The 18,037-nt window shown below is 41.8% G+C and overlaps 1 protein-coding gene across 2 annotated transcripts in view; it reads right to left on the bottom strand.

Moving 5' to 3' along the window:
- The window catches only part of FAM110B (family with sequence similarity 110 member B), a 174,847-nt gene that overhangs the window by 99,297 nt on the left and 57,513 nt on the right, over nucleotides 1-18,037 (bottom strand). For both annotated transcript variants that reach the window (XM_051844495.3, XM_051844496.3), the window contains one exon: nucleotides 8,085-8,135. The gene's annotated coding sequence lies outside the window, so the exon portion shown is untranslated. The remainder of the gene's footprint in view (nucleotides 1-8,084; nucleotides 8,136-18,037) is intronic.

The raw sequence follows: 18,037 nt of genomic DNA, 5'->3' as shown, positions 1-18,037 counted from the left end.
GGTCTGCCCATTCTACCCCATGCAGCACAGCTTTGCTAGCCAAATACTAAGTGACAGCTTCAGTGAACAGGACTTTGATGTGCTAACCATTCTCGGCCATCGCTCAAACCACTGGGTTGAGAATCAAAAGTTCAGCTAGGAACTTGGCCAATTGCTGATTATCATTAGCCATTAGGACAAGCCTCTGTTGGCACTGGTGCAAGCCCTCATTGCTAAATAAGGCTCTTATATTTCATTCTTCAGTTATTTGGAAAATGCTCTCCCTTTATCTAAAGACATTCTTATATACTTGGGAAGATATGGCTAGATTAAATGTCTGGAAAGAAGCCAGTAAGAGGAAGTGATGAGGGAGACGGAAATTTATTTCTTGGTTATAAAGTTAGAAACATTAGCATGATTCAAGATTGACTGGAACGTTGGCTCATTTCTGAAGCTTTACGGATTGTTCCTGCTATAGTGGGAACTGAGTATAAAACAAGGTAAAGCAAAGTGATCTTTCTATTCTGACAATATTTTTACTTTCACGGTTTTAAAAATCTTGTGAATCATATCTGAGTATCATTAATAGATAATGGCTCAATGGGTTTTGAATATCAGAAAGATATTTGCATGTACATGTGTATATTTTATAGGTAATTTTATTGTATCTGGGGACCAATTTTTTAAGTTCCACCATAGAAATTAATGTGCAAATGGGATTTAACAGAAATTTGCCTTCAGGCAAATTGAGCTCTATTCCATCTATACCATTAAGTAAGTAATTACCTATAAAGCCAAGCTTTTTTCTTCTATGGAAAATAATCATCCCCCCACTTTCTTTATACAATGTTAAGTCTCTCCATAAAATATAACTGTTTTTCCTGTGTCTAGGCTTCCTCTCTTTATTTCTCTTGCTTCTATTTACATACAATAATAAATGTAGAGATCCTTTTTTTTTTCTTTGACAGCAAACAATTTTTCATTATATAACTCTGTAAAAAGCAGTGACAATAACTATGGAACCTCTTTAATTTCAGGAGAGTTAGTCTCCTGGGGTGTTTACCTAAATTCTGCCATTTTTCACACACACACAAAATAGTGTCCTTTAAGAATGAAGAAGTGATTTGAAAATAAAGAACACTTTGAAAATACAAGAACGTCAGAATGGTTTCAAAATAACGAAGAAAATCTGTGTCACTTCTTTAAGGTTCTTTCTTGGGTTAACAATTTATGTTTTATGGGCACGATGAAAAAAAAAGCCATTTCTCCAAATGTTCCTGGAACAATGTGTAAATCTCTGGTGCTGTGTGGAAGTCAATTTTACACACGTGGGTTCCCTTAATGTAGGGAGCCTTTACTAATCCCAGTATCAGTGTATCAGGAAAAACGCACACACAAAGAAGATAAGCGTCCCTGCTGTCTTATTTTGATCATGTGTTTGCTATTAGCTTTGAAACCAGAAGAGATTTGAAGGACATGAATTCACCTGAAGGAAACTTTCTTGGGTTTTTCTTTCACTTGATTTTCAAAGTCAGATTACAAGCTAATTTAAATTTCAAGGATTCTATTACATTCCTCTTGAACAACTGCCTATGATCTTTGTCAAGTTAGTGCTCCCAGTGAGGGAGCAGCTATTTTAATTTCACTGCAGATAGATGTTCTAATGAAGAGGAGAGTTTTCATTCCCCTCACCTGGAATAGAAGATGATGAATGGTTTTTATCAGAAAGCCTGAGTCAAGCCTACACAAGAGGTTTGTGTACCGAGGCCTATAAACGTATGTCACAGAATTCTGTAATAGGTAAATGGTACAACGCTACCTACTAGATTAGTAGGAAAGCAAGACAGGAGTCCAGGGGGTGGTGACAGAGACTACCCACTTGATAACTTGATGACATTTTGCAACTTAACATACTAAAGAAGCTTTTATAGACCTCATCATCTTCCCTCAATGGATGAACATGATCTTCAAGTTTATTTCTACTGTAGTTTAAGATGAAAAACAAATTGAGCATGAGCTCTAAGTTCATGCCAGGCTTTAAAAAATCAGTACCTGGTATTGCATTACACTGAGGACATTATTCCATGTGTGTGTGTTGGGGGGGGGGGTATTCATGGTTAATTTGATCTTGTCTACAATCGGCACAGCTCATCCCCAAAGAAAGAGTGGATCATGGCTTCTTAAGGTAAAGGAGGCAGGAAATTACACAGACCTGGCTCCTTTGTAGGTGGTCCAACTGATGAGAATTAGTGCTCTAACCCTCATCCTTCAAGCTGGCTAAAAAAGCAGGGTCCTGCACTGATGAACAGGGAGTACAGAGGAAGATGCTTTTGACTGAATAGTCTTCTTTCTGAAAGTAGCCTCATTGTAAGTAACAAAACTTACACAGAATTTCTTCCATGTCTTTGTTCCTTTTGCAAAATAATTTCTGTTCTTCCAAAATACACTGTGTGCTGTACACCTCTTGGGAGAATGTATTTTACAGGGGGAAAATAGAACCAACCTTCACTGACAACCAAGAAAATGCAATGTTAAAGCACTATTATTTCATATATTGGTTACTCTCAATTATGTGAAATTAACTGGAATTTCAGTTAATCCATCTTCCTTTTTGATTTACTAGTTTTAGGCCACTCTGTAGTCTGTGCTCACTCAAGCCTTCATATATATTTCTTTTCAGCATTATTCTCTGACCTAAATCCCAGTGAAATGGAATGTACTGCACATTTCTCCTATCTGAACAAACTGAACTCATCCAACTGCATAACACATTCCACCTGCAAAATTCAATGTCAGAGTCATGTATTAGTGATGTTTCACATTTGGTAGAAATGTGAGCCACTATGAGGAGTCTAGATGGGTAGGTTATTTGTGTTGACACTGATAAGACAGTATCCTCATCCTGAGATAAAGAAACTGTAATCCATAAAGATACTATAATCCCAACACAGAATATTCACCAGGAATAAGGACACCAGTGAGAGAAAAGAGAGGGTCCAGAAATATATCCACATACATACATTTGATTCTTGACAATGATATTCAAAATAATTCAATGGAAAATGTAGTGTTTTCAACAAGCAGAGCAACTGGATATTTGGAAAAAAATAGTAATCTGACCCTACCTCATGCAAAAAATGTACTCCTGAGAAAGACCATAAATCTAATAGTTAAACATTAACACTATAAAGCATACTGGACAAAACTACGATATTTTTGCCACTTTGAAGAAAGTAGGAATTTAAGTCATAGAAAACATCAGTTGCAAAAGAAAGAATGACAAATTAGTCTTAAAAAACAAACAAGCAAAAAAGTTTTTATCAAATGGCATTTAAGAAAACTAAAAGGCAAAATGCTAAATGAAAGAAAATATATTGAATGCATATACCCAAAATAAGACTTTCAGTTAAAAAGAGAACTCAATAACTTAAAGAATAGAGGAAGAGTTGAACTGACACTTTAGAAAAGAAATACAAAACAATCTGTAAGTACATAGAAAAGTACTCATTCAACATCACTAGTCTACAGCAAAATGTCAATTGTAACCATAAGGAGACACTGTTTCCTAGCCACTAAATCACTATAAATGAAAAGACAATATCAAATGTTGGAGAGGATAAATAATAACTGGAACTCCCAAACACTGCCAATGGGAAACCTTGACAGTGTCTTTTAAGGTGACCCAAAATTCCACTTGTATTACCCAAGATATAGGTATAAATATATCCACAAAAAGCCTTTTTCAACAATATTTATAGCAACTTCATTCAAGGCACACAACTGGAAACAACTGAAGTATCTATTTAACAGGAGGATAAATCAGGTACATGCGCACAATGGAATCGTACGGCGTGTAAAACACGATCTATAGATTCGACATGGAAGATGAAACTCAAAGACAGGATACAGAATCAAAGGAACCAGCAACGACAGTACATACTGGACAATTCCACTTGCGTCGTTTAAAGACAGAACCACTAATTTATGATGACAAAGAGCAGAATGATGATTCCAAGGGTGAAAAGGAAGAACTCCCTAGAAAGCAGCAGGAGAGAATCTGCTGGGAGATGGAACTGTCCTTTATCTTTATCAGGGTGAATACTGTCAGGGTGAATATTTGTCAGATCTAATTGAACTTTGTACTTAAGATCAGTACATTCTACCTATACAAAACTCCTGTTAGCCGGCACCGTGGCTCAATAGGCTAATCCTCCACCTGCGGCACCGGCACTATGGATTCTAGTCCCGGTTGGGGCATCGGATTCTGTCCCGGTGGCTCCTCGTCCAGTCCAGCTCTCTGCTGTAGCCCGGGAGTGCAGTGGAGGATGGCCCAAGTGCTTGGGCTCTGCACCCGCATGGGAGACCAGGAAAAGTACCTGGCTCCTGGCTTCGGATCAGCCCAGTGCACCTGCCGCAGCGCACCAGCCGCGCTGGCCACTGGGGGATGAACCAACGGCAAAAGGAAGACCTTTCTCTCTGTCTCTCTCTCTCTCACTGTCCACTCTACCTGTCAAAAACAAAACAAAACAAAACAAAAACAAAAAAACTCCTGTTGTATAAAAAATTACTAATATAGCATGACCATAAAGTTTTTAACAAGATTTAATTCATAGTTTTTATCATCCTAATAAAATTATTTGTATTTTAAATTGCACCAAACCCTTCACTCTCTTATTTTCACAATGTATCTTATGAATATATAAGAAAAAATATGTTGACTCAACCCCACTGAGAGTTAACAGTTTTTGCATTCAAATGTTTTATTGGGTCTTTTTCCTTTTTCTGTTTTACTTGTTGCTTTTATTTTTTAATTTTTTATCTTTTTATTTTTAAGACATATTAATATATTAGATTTCAGTCATAGTAAAATAATTACTACAGTTCTTATGTTATTTTGATATTATACAAACAGATCTGATTCAATGTAGGTCATAGATATGTATTAGGCCCTTTATATTGAGTTTACTTTATAAGGACCTGAGAATAATTTTTCCTATTTGTACACAGAACTTATTTTAGCTCTAATTACTGTTAACATCCACTGAAAACACTTTTCGTTCACATATTCAACTAGTACGTTCGTCTCTTTAGCTTTTACCTACCAAGTTTTTTTCTATTTTTCTATTCTCATGTTTGTATAAAGAGGCAGTTTTCTGGAGGAAATGAAAACATATTTTATGTCAATATAATATATGCGATGCCTTTATTTTCTTCCTGACTCCAGTACATCTCAACCTCAAGTAAATCTTCAGGTCAAAGGCAGCTTTCGAAACAGCCTTGGGTTCCGTTCCTTACCAGCTACATGAACTTAGGCTCATTTCATTAAGACCCAGTTTCTTCCTAAATATAGCTTTCACAACAGCTATGTGATAGCTGCAAAAGGTGAGGGGAGGCGGGAGCTGCCCCCCTCACAACTGAGAGAGAGTATTGTCTGTAGATTCTGAAAGAACAGTAATAAAGCCACATGCGAACAATTCTAAAACATGCCAAGGACTGAAACTCCTCTCCATGGGGGCAGACCGTTCCCAATGACCTGATAAATAAATACACAGAGCAGTTCCAGGCAGCAAAAGCTGGCCACCAGCCCTGCAGAGTGAAGGGGCCCATGCACAGTCACACAAGCTCCAGGTGCGTCATTCATTCGGCAGTGGCACAGGAATAGGTGACCTTTATGGGCTGTTTTCTAAATGTGCCTGGTCTCACACTAAAACACATTAATCATTTAATCCTTCCAACTTTCCTACAAACAGATACTCTGTCACTATTGCACAGTCAAGAAAACTGACGGAGGAGAGATTCACTGCCCTTCTCAAGGCCACCAACCGCAAGTGGTGGAGTGGAGGCTTGGGGCAGTGAATCCCAGGACGCCACACTGCTGCATTTGACTCTCGCAGGAGCTTAGCAGGTAACTGGAAAGGGGGCAGGGAAGAGAAGTGGGATTCATGATTTAAAACAATCCATTTGAGAGAATCCGGATGCTTAAGGTGATTCACAATATAAGAAATAAGAAAAATCTAAATTAAAATCAAAAGTCCTACTCCTTAGGAAGGTAAATTACATTCTGATTTCCCTATGTCCAGGAAATACAGACAAGCAGGTTTGTCAAAAACGTTGTGCTCAGCTGACTAGACGTGCCCCACATGTGCATGTACGTGTGCAGGTGCACAGGTGTGTGTCTGGCTCCTCTTGGGCCTGCTCCGAGCAAGTCCAGCACTTCCTGTCCCGTGCAGCAAGCTGTGCTCCCAGGGTCCTTGCTGAGCTGCCATGGAGAAGGAGCCTCCTGAGGGGCCCTGTGAATTTCCCACCCAGTGCTCCTGACAAGCGAAGCAGGAACCCCTGGCCGGGGGTGAGAGGGGAGCAAGCCCTCCAGACAACACCCACACAGCAGAAAGCCCAGCCCAGTGTGTTTTCAAGGCAATGAACTTGCCCCTCAGTCCCAGTGTAAATAAATCAAGAAGTAATTCGATTTTGTGGCACTGAATACGATTCTGCTGTTGCCCTCATTGACCAGCTTTAGACTGAAAACAAAGGTAGCTTATTATTCCCACTCAAAACAGCAGCTTCTTCACTTTGAGCCTTGTGTTCCACATGAGCCCCCAAAGTGCAAGACAGAAAAGCGAGAACATGAAATAATTTCCTTGAGTTCCAGACTATGTGACAACACTCTGCAGTGACAGTGCAGGGGGAACAGAAACAGCTCGGGGGGAGGACGGGACCGGCTGTCGCCACACCCAACGCACATTACCACCAAAACCTACAAAAACTGAACATCAGTGCAAAAATGCGATGTATTAGTATTCAAACTCAATTAATCCACCAGGAAACAGGTTGAATTCTTTACAGACACAGACATACATACACGTGCACACACATGCATACACATGCACAGGAATCTAAGCAAACTAAGCTCCCATTGGATTTTAATAAAAATAAATTCAACCTTCACTGTAGGCCATAAACATGTCATTTTGGGCAATTTATAAGTGAGAGCATGGCAGATATGTGAATTATGCCTTCATGAAGATTTTACTCTTAAATGTTTTCAAGCTCTACGGAAATGCAAGCTAATACTTAGTTTTACATAAAATACCAGTGTCTCTTTAAGACTGATTGAATGCCTTTTATCTTAATAAATACTAACATAATATTTAAATAAATTTGTAAAACCTGTAGAATTCAAAATGGCACTACAAAATGAAATAATATTTATGTTGTATTTACTTTAAAGCACTGGTTATCTTCAAGGTGGACTCATCCTGATAAATTTAAAAAGTGAATGATATCAGTTATTTCAAAATTATTTAATGACTGAAGATTTTTAAGTTGAAAATGTTACATGTTGCAGACCAGGGGCTGGCATTTTTTTTTAGAAAAAGCCAGATAGTAAATATCTTGTCTTGCAGGCCACTGTGAAACCAGTCGATGAATACATAAAGGAATGATGGTGGCTGTATGACAATAAAATTGTGCTTTACGATTTATTTATTTATTTACTTGAAATGGCAGAGTTACCGAGAGAAAGAGAGATCTTACATTCATTGGGTCACTCCCCAGATGGCAGTAACAGCCAGTGCTGGGCCAGACTGAAGCCAGGAGCCAGAGTTTCATCCTGGTCTCTCACATGAGTGGCAGCGGCCCAAGCACTTGGGTCATCTTCCCCTGCTTTCCCAAGTGCATTAGCAGGAAGCTGGATTGGAAGTGGAGCAGTCAGTATACAAACCGGCACCCATACTGGATGCTGGTGTTGCAGGCAGAGGCTTAATCTGATGTGCCACAATGCAGGACCCAATAAAACTTTACTTACAAATCTGTGGGCTGGAGTTGGTCCCTGGGCAATGGTTTGCCAATCCCTGAGCTGGACTGGACTAAATTATTGTATGGAATCAGGTCACTCAAATATACTGGAAACTGAAGCTTCCAACCAAAACCGTAAATAAGCAAACCCTCGTTTCCAACTGTACACTGCTACATTTGGACAATGTTCGCTGGAGTTTTTGGAAAGTATCAATTTTTAATCATGAAACCTAAGATATGAGAGAGTCTTATCTTGCCCAGAGCATGTCCCATGTGTGAATCTGGATGGCTAAAGGGAGGGTTCTACTTACAAGAGGATGCTTCATTTGACCAGGAATGGCTCTAAACAGGCCCAGGGCACCCTAAAAAAGAAAAGAAAACAGTCACTTCTGTCATTCAAGAACACAATTGGTTCACTCAACTTCAAAAGGGTACTGAAAACACCATGCTTTCAGAGACACACAAAACAATAAGGGGAGAGAGAAAGTGTGATGTATCCTCCTCAAATGACACAAAAGAATTTGTGTCTACAGGTTTAAGGGAAATTAATTAAAATGCAATCTTCAGATCAGGAACGGCAACTATTTAAATGCCAAAAAGGAACATAACCTAAAATGAGAAAGAAAAAAAACCAAACAAACCAAAATTGCTGTATAGAAGACCAGAAGAGTGAACCAATTTAAGATGGAATCCATTGAAACAAGACTGTCAGCACTACACACCCATCCACTGGTCAGACCTGAGCCAATGTGCATGGTGGGTCAAGTACATAGTTGTTGTGGACTGCTAACACTGCACATCAGGGTCATTCAGTGACCTCTGACCCCACTGCTAACTGTCCTAGGTAACAAGGACAGCTCTGGTTGACCTCAGGCTGCTGACCCCATCATAGGTGGCAAACTACTGGCTCTAAACTCTCAAAGGTCACTACTTGGAGACCTTTTGCAGAGCGAGAGAGGGTATGAATAACTACTTCCACTCCCAAAGATTTTACTTCACCTTCTCTGTGAATTTTTTTTTAAAGGTTATCACTCTGAGAATTACCTATCATTTGGAGCAATTCAAGACTAGATCAAGTAGGCCATCTGATAACACTATGTGGCAAAATGCAAAAACAACAATAAAAAGACCAAGAAGTTGCTATGAAATAATTGATCATTTTTCAAAATTTTATTTACTTATTTATTTGGAAAGCAGAGACAGAAAGAACCCAACAAAGATATCCCCAAATGACTGTAATAATTGGCTAGACCAGGCTAAAGCCAGGAGCCAGAAACTCAATCTAGATCTCCTACGTAGTGGCAGGGATCCAATTATTTAAGTCACCATCTACTGCATCCCAGGATGTGCATTAACAGGCAACTGGAATCAAGAGCAGAGCCAGGATTCTAACGAAGCATTTCCACATGGCACATGGGCATCCCAAAGGATGACTTAACTGCAATGCCAAATGTCTCACCTTAATTTTAAGATACTTATGCCAGCATTGTGGTGCAATGGGTAAAGCTACTGCCTGCAAAGCCAGCATCCCATATGGATTCTGATTCAAGATCTAGCTGTTTCACTTCCAATTCAGCTCCGTGCTAATGGCCTGGGAAAGCAGCAGAAGATGGTCCGGGTGCTTGGGCCCCTGCCACCCACATGGGAGGAACTGGATGAAGCTCCTGGCTCTTGGCTTTACCCTATAGCTACTTGGGGAGTGAACCAGCAGATGGAGGACCTCTCTCTTTCTCTCTCTCTCTTACTCTCTCTGACTTTCTTTTTTTTGTCTTTTTTTTTTAACTTTTATTTAATAAATATAAATTTCCAAGGTACAGTTTTTGGATTACAGTGGCTTTTTCCCTCCCTCCCACTCACAACCCTCCCATCTCCCGCTCCCTCTCCCATTCCATTCACATCAAGACTCATTTTCAATTATCTTTATATACAGAAGATCAATTTAGTATATATTAAGTAAAGATTTCAACAGTTTGCACCCACACAGAAAGAAACACAAAGTATAAAGTACTGTTTGAGTACTAGTTATAAAATAAATAAATAAATCTTTAAAAAAAATTAAGATATTTGTATATGACTAAATATGTGAATACCCTTTAAAAATATGATTGAATGCAGAGGATTACTTCTGTAAAAATAGATCTATCCACAGGTACAACTCTTTTTGCTTTGGGCTCATGGTTCTCCCACACCCACCATCCATATGACAAGTCTTTAGCTACAAATACACTAGTCCCAGGGATCTCAGAAAATGTGGATTACAAAGAGGTCCAGGAAACACTCTCACTTCATCTCAAATGCTCTAGTCTTGCAATGTCAGTCTTTTTCTATCAGCTAATCCATAAGTTCTACCCTCCTATTCTTATCTATTTATTTAGTTGTGAGTAACAGAAGAAATACAGCAAACTACATCTAGCTATCAATGAGTCCTGTGAATCCAATTTTGAGGATTAATGTGAAATAAAGTTGCCTGTGCCCATATACATGGGTTTCACATTTGTAGATTCAATCAACTGTGGACAGAAAATACTCAAGAAAAAAATCTGTGATACTGAATGTGTACAGACTTTTTTTTCTTGCCATTATCCTCTAAATAATATAGTTGAAAAAAAAAAAAAACCTACAAAGGTTCTTCAGTGAGTTCATGGAAGATGTGTATTATTTAAAGAAAATGCATTAGGCCGGCGCCGCGGCTCACTAGGCTAATCCTCCCCCTAGCGGCGCCGGCACACCGGATTCTAGTCCCGGCTGGGGCGCCGGATTCTGTCCCGGCTGCCCCTCTTCCAGGCCAGCTCTCTGCTGTGGCCAGGGAGTGCAGTGGAGGATGGCCCAGGTGCTTGGGCCCTGCACCCCATGGGAGACCAGGAAAAGCACCTGGCTCCTGGCTCCTGCCATCGGATCAGCGCGGTGCGCCAGCCACAGCGCGCTGGCCGCGGCGGCCATTGGAGGGTGAACCAACGGCAAAGGAAGACCTTTCTCTCTGTCTCTCTCTCTCATTGTCCACTCTGCCTGTCAAAAAAATAAAAAATAAAATAAATAAATAAAGAAAATGCATTGACCATCAATTTTTTGGACCAAAGTAAAGGTATCTTTTAGTCTCATTTTCTATGAGCTTTTTGATGTACCTTCAGGTTTACACAGCATTTGCAATGTAGTGGGTGTTCTTCAGATGAATTCTAGAGATGATTCGAGTATTCAGGGTATTCTATATGGGTTATATGCAAATACTATGCTATCCTGCATAAGGGACTTGAGCACTGGGGGATTTTGGTATCCAGGGGGTTCCTGGAGCCAGCATGACTGTATATAATACTCTCCTTGCTCTTAATTCAAGAGAGATTGGAAGAACACTTTAGATTTGTACCTCTATTTACCCTCAGGAAGAAGGGATTTGGCCTCATGAGTACTGTTTGCTCCTAGCTGGGGTAGAATCTTCCAATCATATTTCATATCTAGATTCACGCCCACAGTCCCTAGGATCTAATATTTCAAAGTATATACTGAATACAAATATAAATATTTCTAAGTGAGCTGAAGTTCCAGGAGGAATAGACAAAACATTTCAAGTCAGGCCAAGTATGGAACAAAAGGTTTTATATTAGAAAACATAAAAATTATTGAGATCTGGTCTCAAGCTTTTTGCCTGCCTGTCTACCTGGATTTTCTCAGGGATGGGATCTCATGGCTTAAGATAACCACACATGTGTTCAAGACCCCCTCATCTCTCTTGTTCACTAAGTGCCAGACAGGTCTATCCAATGACCAACTCAACATCTCTCTCCATGTTCGTGTCATTCACATCTGACACAGACAACTCCTCCCAAACCTGTGCCCACCACACTCCTCTCCACCAGTCGCTGGCACTGTCTTTTGTCCAGCTGCTTTGGCCAGAAACCCTGGAGGTTTCCTCTTTCCATCACACCTTCAGGTCCCTCTTTTCATCATTCCCAAGCTGTCATAAAATCCCACACCCTCCTCACCATCTACGCAGCTATCACTGTGGTCCCAGCCCCTGCACCCATCTTAGTGGGCTCTCGTTCCTGATCCCTCAGCACTGTCGCCCCTCTTCAGTCATCTGAGTACAGGTGACCGTCTGAAAACCTAGGCCATAACATGTCATTCCTCTGTCTAGAATCCCATCACCTTCAAGCAAAATCCAAACGCACAAGGCCCAACGGCCATATCCTCTCTGGTTCCAAGTGAACGCTCTGATTTCACCTACTACAGCAGGACTCCAACCCTTCCCACTCTATAACCATAATGGTGCCCCCATCTCCTGGCTGCTCTGCCAGCACCTTCTACTCTGAGGGCTTCTCCCACTGCCTCAGATCCATGAGCCAGGAAGCTGCAAGGCCCACACCTTGTCTTGACCACATACCTTACTCTAGGGAGGCCTTCCCTGGCTCCATCTCTATTAGTTTTCTATTGCTATGTGACAAATTCTGCAGTTCATAACATCACCAGTTATTATCTCCCTGTTTCCAAGGACTGATGTCCAGCTATGTCTCAGCTGGCCCCTTTAATCAAAGCTTTGATCAGAGAAGGTACAGTGTTCAGTGCAGGTGCTGGCAGAATTCAGCTCTTCCAGGCTCCAGAATCAGCACCCATATTCCATCTGGGTGTGAACTGAAGCCACAGTCAGATGTAGAGGCTGCACACAGTCCCCACTACATGGCCCCTCAAAGGCCTGCTGGAACACTGCATCTCAAGTTTGCGAGGCCAGCAGGACAAAGTCCACGCCAGGCTGCTGAGGTGGGTTCTTTTAGAAAGTACCCTGATCAAGTAGTGACACCCCACCACCTGCACCACCCTCCACAGCCCACCCACTCCACACCAGGCCCCCCAAGACTCTGCCTACCAGGGTCTCTCTAATCACCTGCAATGCTCTTTTCATCCCCATCCCTGACCACTGTCGCACCAAATATGTCTCGCCTTTCCTTCTGCACTGCCTGCTTCAGCTCCCTGGAACAGTCATGCATGGCTTAATGGCAGGGGTACGCTCTGAGAAGCGTGTTGTTGCGCACTTCCGTCATTGTGCGGACATCACAGAGTACACGTCCACAAGACTAAATGGGCTAAGCCAATCACTACACTTGGCCTCTTACTACCATCCAGAGGTACAGTAAATATGAGGTGCATGAGGCTGCTGCCATGTAACACCGCACACTGCGTTAAAGTTTGTTTTTATTAAGTAGAAGGAATATACTGAAATACCGATAAATAGTATAGTAAAAACATAAATCATCAACAAAGTCACTTATTATCATTATCAAGTACCATGCATAATTATATGTACTATGCTTTTAATCTCAGGTACGGAATAATGCCTGAGTCACAGTACGTTATCAATAGGTAGGGCTGCCTTAAAAGCATCAAGATCTCAACATCTCTGATTCCACTCCCAACCTGCAGATGTCTGTGAACTTGCCCTACTTTGTTGCACTGCACCAGAACTTTCAGTCACAGAAGCTGAAATTATATGTTATCCTTCCCATGGTAACAGAGCGATCTAGTTTTATTTTCAAGTTCCATTGCAAACACGGAAAATATCAGCCAACTATGTGGGGAGAACTCCATATTGAATATTTGTAAAACCAGCATATTATACTTAGGTGAAAACAGATGTGCTCACTCTCCCATTCCCAGGCTCACAAATAATTTTTAATTAAAAAAAATTCTTCAGTTCTGCAGTGGAAAGAATAGGAAGTAAAAGCCAGACTTCCTTTGAGCCCTCACTCTGTATGTGATGAGGCTGATGATTCAGCAGAAAAGTATGGTATTCAGAAGCAATGAACATCCTAGCACCAGGGTAATAAATGTTATAGATCCATTATCCATTTCATTTAAATAACTGTTGCTTTTTTACAAGAGATAGAGGAGGATGTAAAGCCAAATGGCATAAACATGAAGTAGAGTTCCTTATAAAATACACATTTGGAATTCATTTTAACCAATGTGTCTCTGGTTAACAATTCTTTTTAGGTGATTTTTAGAAACCCCAAATGTATATGCACTTAAAATGATACTCATAAACCCAGTGTCATTGCAAATCCCATAACAAATTGATAATTTATTTGACAATGCCCTTTGGAAGTCACTCCCATCTAGTCTTCCCCAAAACTAAACTACACAGGTGAACACAGGTCGAAAACAACAGCCTGATTTTCATTTATGGAAGTTTTCCTTACCCATGATTTTGCTTTCCACAATTCCATTTACCCATAAGCCAACCGCAGTACAAACATACTACATGGAAAACTCCAGAAATAAACAATTCATAAATTTTAAATTCCATGCTATTCTGAGTAGCATGAATAAATATTTGGCCATCCTGCTCAGTCCCACCCAGGATGTGAATTATCCCTTTGTCTAATGAACCCATGTGTTACATGCTGCCCACCTGTTACTTCAGAGCTGTCTCAGCTGCCAGATCCACTGTTGGGTTATCTCAGTGCTGTGTTCAGGTAACCCTTATTTAAACTAATAAAGGCACCAAAGCATTAGAGCAGTGACACAGATAACTCAGATATGCCAAAGAGAGACCATAAATTTCTTACTCTATGTGAAAAGTTCTCAACCTAATGGGAAATAACCAGTATGTGTTGGGTGCAATACAATCTTGGTTTCAGGCATCACTGGAGATCTTGGAATGTAGCCCCAGCGGATAAAAGGAGATTTCTAGATTTTATCTAAGTTTCTCCACCCTTCTTTTTTTTTTAATTTTATTAGCACTGCTACTATTAATGTTATTCAAAGAACACCATGTTTTTCTAAATCTCCCTTGCCACAGATGTATGCTCATTCACTTTCGAGCTCTCAAGAGGTTTTTGCTTCTGATTTCCCCTTTCAGTCTACACAATTTCCAGGTTCAACTGCCAAAGCCATCCTCCTCTGGAGAAACCTCATGGCAACTCCCAAGCGCCCAGCTGGTCCAACACATTGCCCTTCTATGGCCTTGAATGCAAGCTCTTACCCTGGCTTCAGCTCTTCACCCCGCCAGTTTGGTTTCTATGCTAATTGAAGGCTACCTAATTAAGCAGTCTTCATCTGGCCACAACTAGCTAGCCCAGGGGTGATGGCTAAAAGTGTAAAATCAATGAATGAAAATCACAGACATCAGGGACAGGCATTTGGCATAGCAGCTAAAGATACTTTGTAGAATGCTCACATCCCATATGGGCCTGAATTTCAGTTCTGGCTCCACTTCTGATTCCAACTTCCTGCTGTGTGCACATGAGAAGAAGCAGGGGATGAATCAAGTAGCCAGATCCCTGCCACCCATGTAGGAGACCTAGAATGAGTTCTGGGCTCCTGGCTTCAGCCTGACCCAGTCTGGGCTATTACAGGCAGTTAGTGAATCAGGGACCTATGCTGTGGCACAGTGGGTTAAAGCCCTGGTCTGCAGCACCAACATCCCATATGGGCACGGGCTGCTCCACTCCCAATCCAGTTCCCTGCTGAATGCACCTGGGAAAGCAGTAGAGGATGGCACAAGTCCTAAGCCCCTATACCCACATGGGAGACCCGGAAGAAGCTCCTGGCTCCTGGCTTCAGATCGGCCCAGCTTTGGCCATTGCTGCCATTTGGAGAGTGAACCTGAGGATGGAAGACCTTTCTCTCTCTGTCTCTACCTCTTTCTGTAACTCTGTCTTTCAAATAAATAAAATAAATCTTTTAAAAAAATGAGAGACTGAATCAGCAGATGGGAGATCTCTCAACTGACTGTCTCTTGTTCTTTCCATCTCTTTCCCTTTCAAATAAAAATGCATTAATTTAATTAAGAAGTCATAGATGTCAAATCTTCAGCCCTACTGACTAAATTACTAACCTATATGTATACAAAGGACAGAACTACTCTTTTTCATAGCAACACAGTAAGGTTAGGAAAGAAGCAGTCCATAGAACATAGTATTCAAGAATCTCTTTATTTATTTTTTTTTTAAGATTTATTTTATTTATTTGAAAGTCAGAGTTACAGAGAGAGGTAAAGACAGAGAGAGAGGTTTTCCATCCGCTGGTTCACTCACCAGATGGCCGCAATAGCCAGAGCTGTGCTGATCTGAAGGCAGGAGCCATGAGCTTCTTCCAGGTCTCCCACGTGGGTGCAGGGGTCCAAGGACTTGGCCATCTTCTACTGCTATCCCAGGCCATAGCAGAGAGCTGGATCAGAAGAGGAGCAGCCGGGACTAGAACCGGTGCCCATATGGGATGCTGGTGCTTCAGGCCAGGGCTTTAATCCACAGCACCAGCCCCAACAATCTCTTTTTTAAAGATTTATTTATTTATGTGAAAGTCAGAGTTACAAAGAGAGAGAGAGAGAGAGAGAGAGAGAGAAAGAATATCTTCTATCCACCAGTTCATTTTCCAGATAGCCATAGGCCAAGCTGAAGCCAGGAGCTTTATCTGGGTTTCCTATGTGGGTGGCAGGAACCCAAGGAATTGGACCATCTTCCGTTGCTCTTCTTCCCAGGCTATTAACAGGGAGCTGGATCAGAAGTGGAGCAGCCAGGACATGAATCGGTGCCCATAGAGGATACTGGCATCATAGGCAGTCACTTTACCTGCTACAACCACAATACCAGTCCCCAAGAATCTTAAAGTAAAAGTAACCCTGAGGGGCTGGCGCTGTGGCTCACTAGGCTAATCCTCTGCCTTGCGGCGCCGGCACACCGGGTTCTAGTCCCGGTTGGGGCGCCGGATTCTGTCCCGGTTGCCCCTCTTCCAGTCCAGCTCTCTGCTGTGGCCAGGGAGTGCAGTGGAGGATGGCCCGAGTGCTTGGGCCCTGCACCCCATGGGAGACCAGGAGAAGCACCTGGCTCCTGTCTTCGGATTAGCAAGGTGCGCCGGCCACGGCGGCCATTGGAGGGTGAACCAATGGCAAAGGAAGACCTTTCTCTCTCTGTCTCTCTCTCCACTGCCCACTCTGCTTGTCAAAAAAAAAAAAAAAAAAAAAAGGAACCCTGAGGTAAACCTAGCAGTTCCAGAGCATCTGAACTGAGGTTTCTGTGCAGGCGGAATTTTAGGATGGCCGCAGGACTTCCCACTCACTGCGGGTCCTGCTTAGTCCTTGGGACAGTAAATATCATGGATTTTATGCTCTGCGATTAGGGTAAACCAGGAGCTTTGCAGCCTGAGGGGGATTTGACAAGAAGTCCTGCTGCCAGCTGCAGTGTCCCTAAGGGCACTTATAATGATAATTACAAGGGCAAGGAATTACAAGTAGCTCCTAGAAAATTCGAGAAACTAAGACCAGTTCTAATTGCCTAGAGACCACGGGCTGGCCAACACCCAGACGAGCTCTGGAGCAGGTTCTTCCTCCAGGGCCTCACTGACCAACACCTTCCCTGTGAGGTTTCAACAAGAAGTCCAGCTGAAATTCGGGGGGCATCAGGCCCACACAAGGGCGGCTGAGAAATAGGTGCTGATCGTGTAAATGTGTCAGGCAGCAAGCGCAAGTACCTATGTTTCTACACCTCGCCCTATTACACAGAAATGGCGTCGTCCTTAAGGCGCCTCGGAGCACTGTCCTCCCAGGCAAGATCACAAGATCCACAAGGGAACAGGAAGAAAGACAGGAGGCCTCTGAGGAAGTCTGTCCTTCCTACAATGCCTTGAAAACTGGGCGGGAGCAGAACACACCAGTCTTTGATGCCAGTGACTCTTTCAACAATCATCACACATGAGCCACTTTTCTCAGGAACGTTAACCTGGAGATCAGTCCCTCTGTGATATTTTATTAATGTTACTATCAATGATAGGAACATCAACAACATAATTTTATTTAAGTTTCTGTGAGAGATATTGTGAAACACGTTCATCTTTTATTCATCAAAATATTAGCTGATGCTCCACTACAGATACAGAATCCTTTGTAAGTACTTGAGAAATAATTCCAGGGAATGTTAATAAAAATACGCCATCCACAGATTATTACAAGAAAAGGTAAATAGTTGAGGCTGTTTTGCCACTGCTTTACGTTGGGAGTAAACATTAATGACTAAAAATAAGTACTCTGCATTTCATTGTTTCCTTAAGCAATCTTACTGGTACAGACACCTGCTCTGTGTCTACTCTGTGCTATGCACTAACAAAACACAGATTAGTGACTCAGCCCCTGCTGTCTAGACACTCAGTGTATTAGGAGACAGGGGCCAGTGTCGTGGGGCAGCGGGTTAAGTCACCGCTTGTGCTGCCGCATCCCATATCAGGGCATCCTGGCTATTCTGCCTCTGATCCAGCCCCCGGAAATGATCCTGGGAAGGCAACA

The sequence above is a fragment of the Oryctolagus cuniculus genome, chromosome 6, assembly GCF_051225735.1.
Source record: "Oryctolagus cuniculus isolate XC-2025 breed Fujian yellow rabbit chromosome 6, ASM5122573v1, whole genome shotgun sequence".
Taxonomy (NCBI): Eukaryota; Metazoa; Chordata; class Mammalia; order Lagomorpha; family Leporidae; genus Oryctolagus; species Oryctolagus cuniculus.
This window is presented reverse-complemented; position numbering and strand designations above follow the sequence as displayed.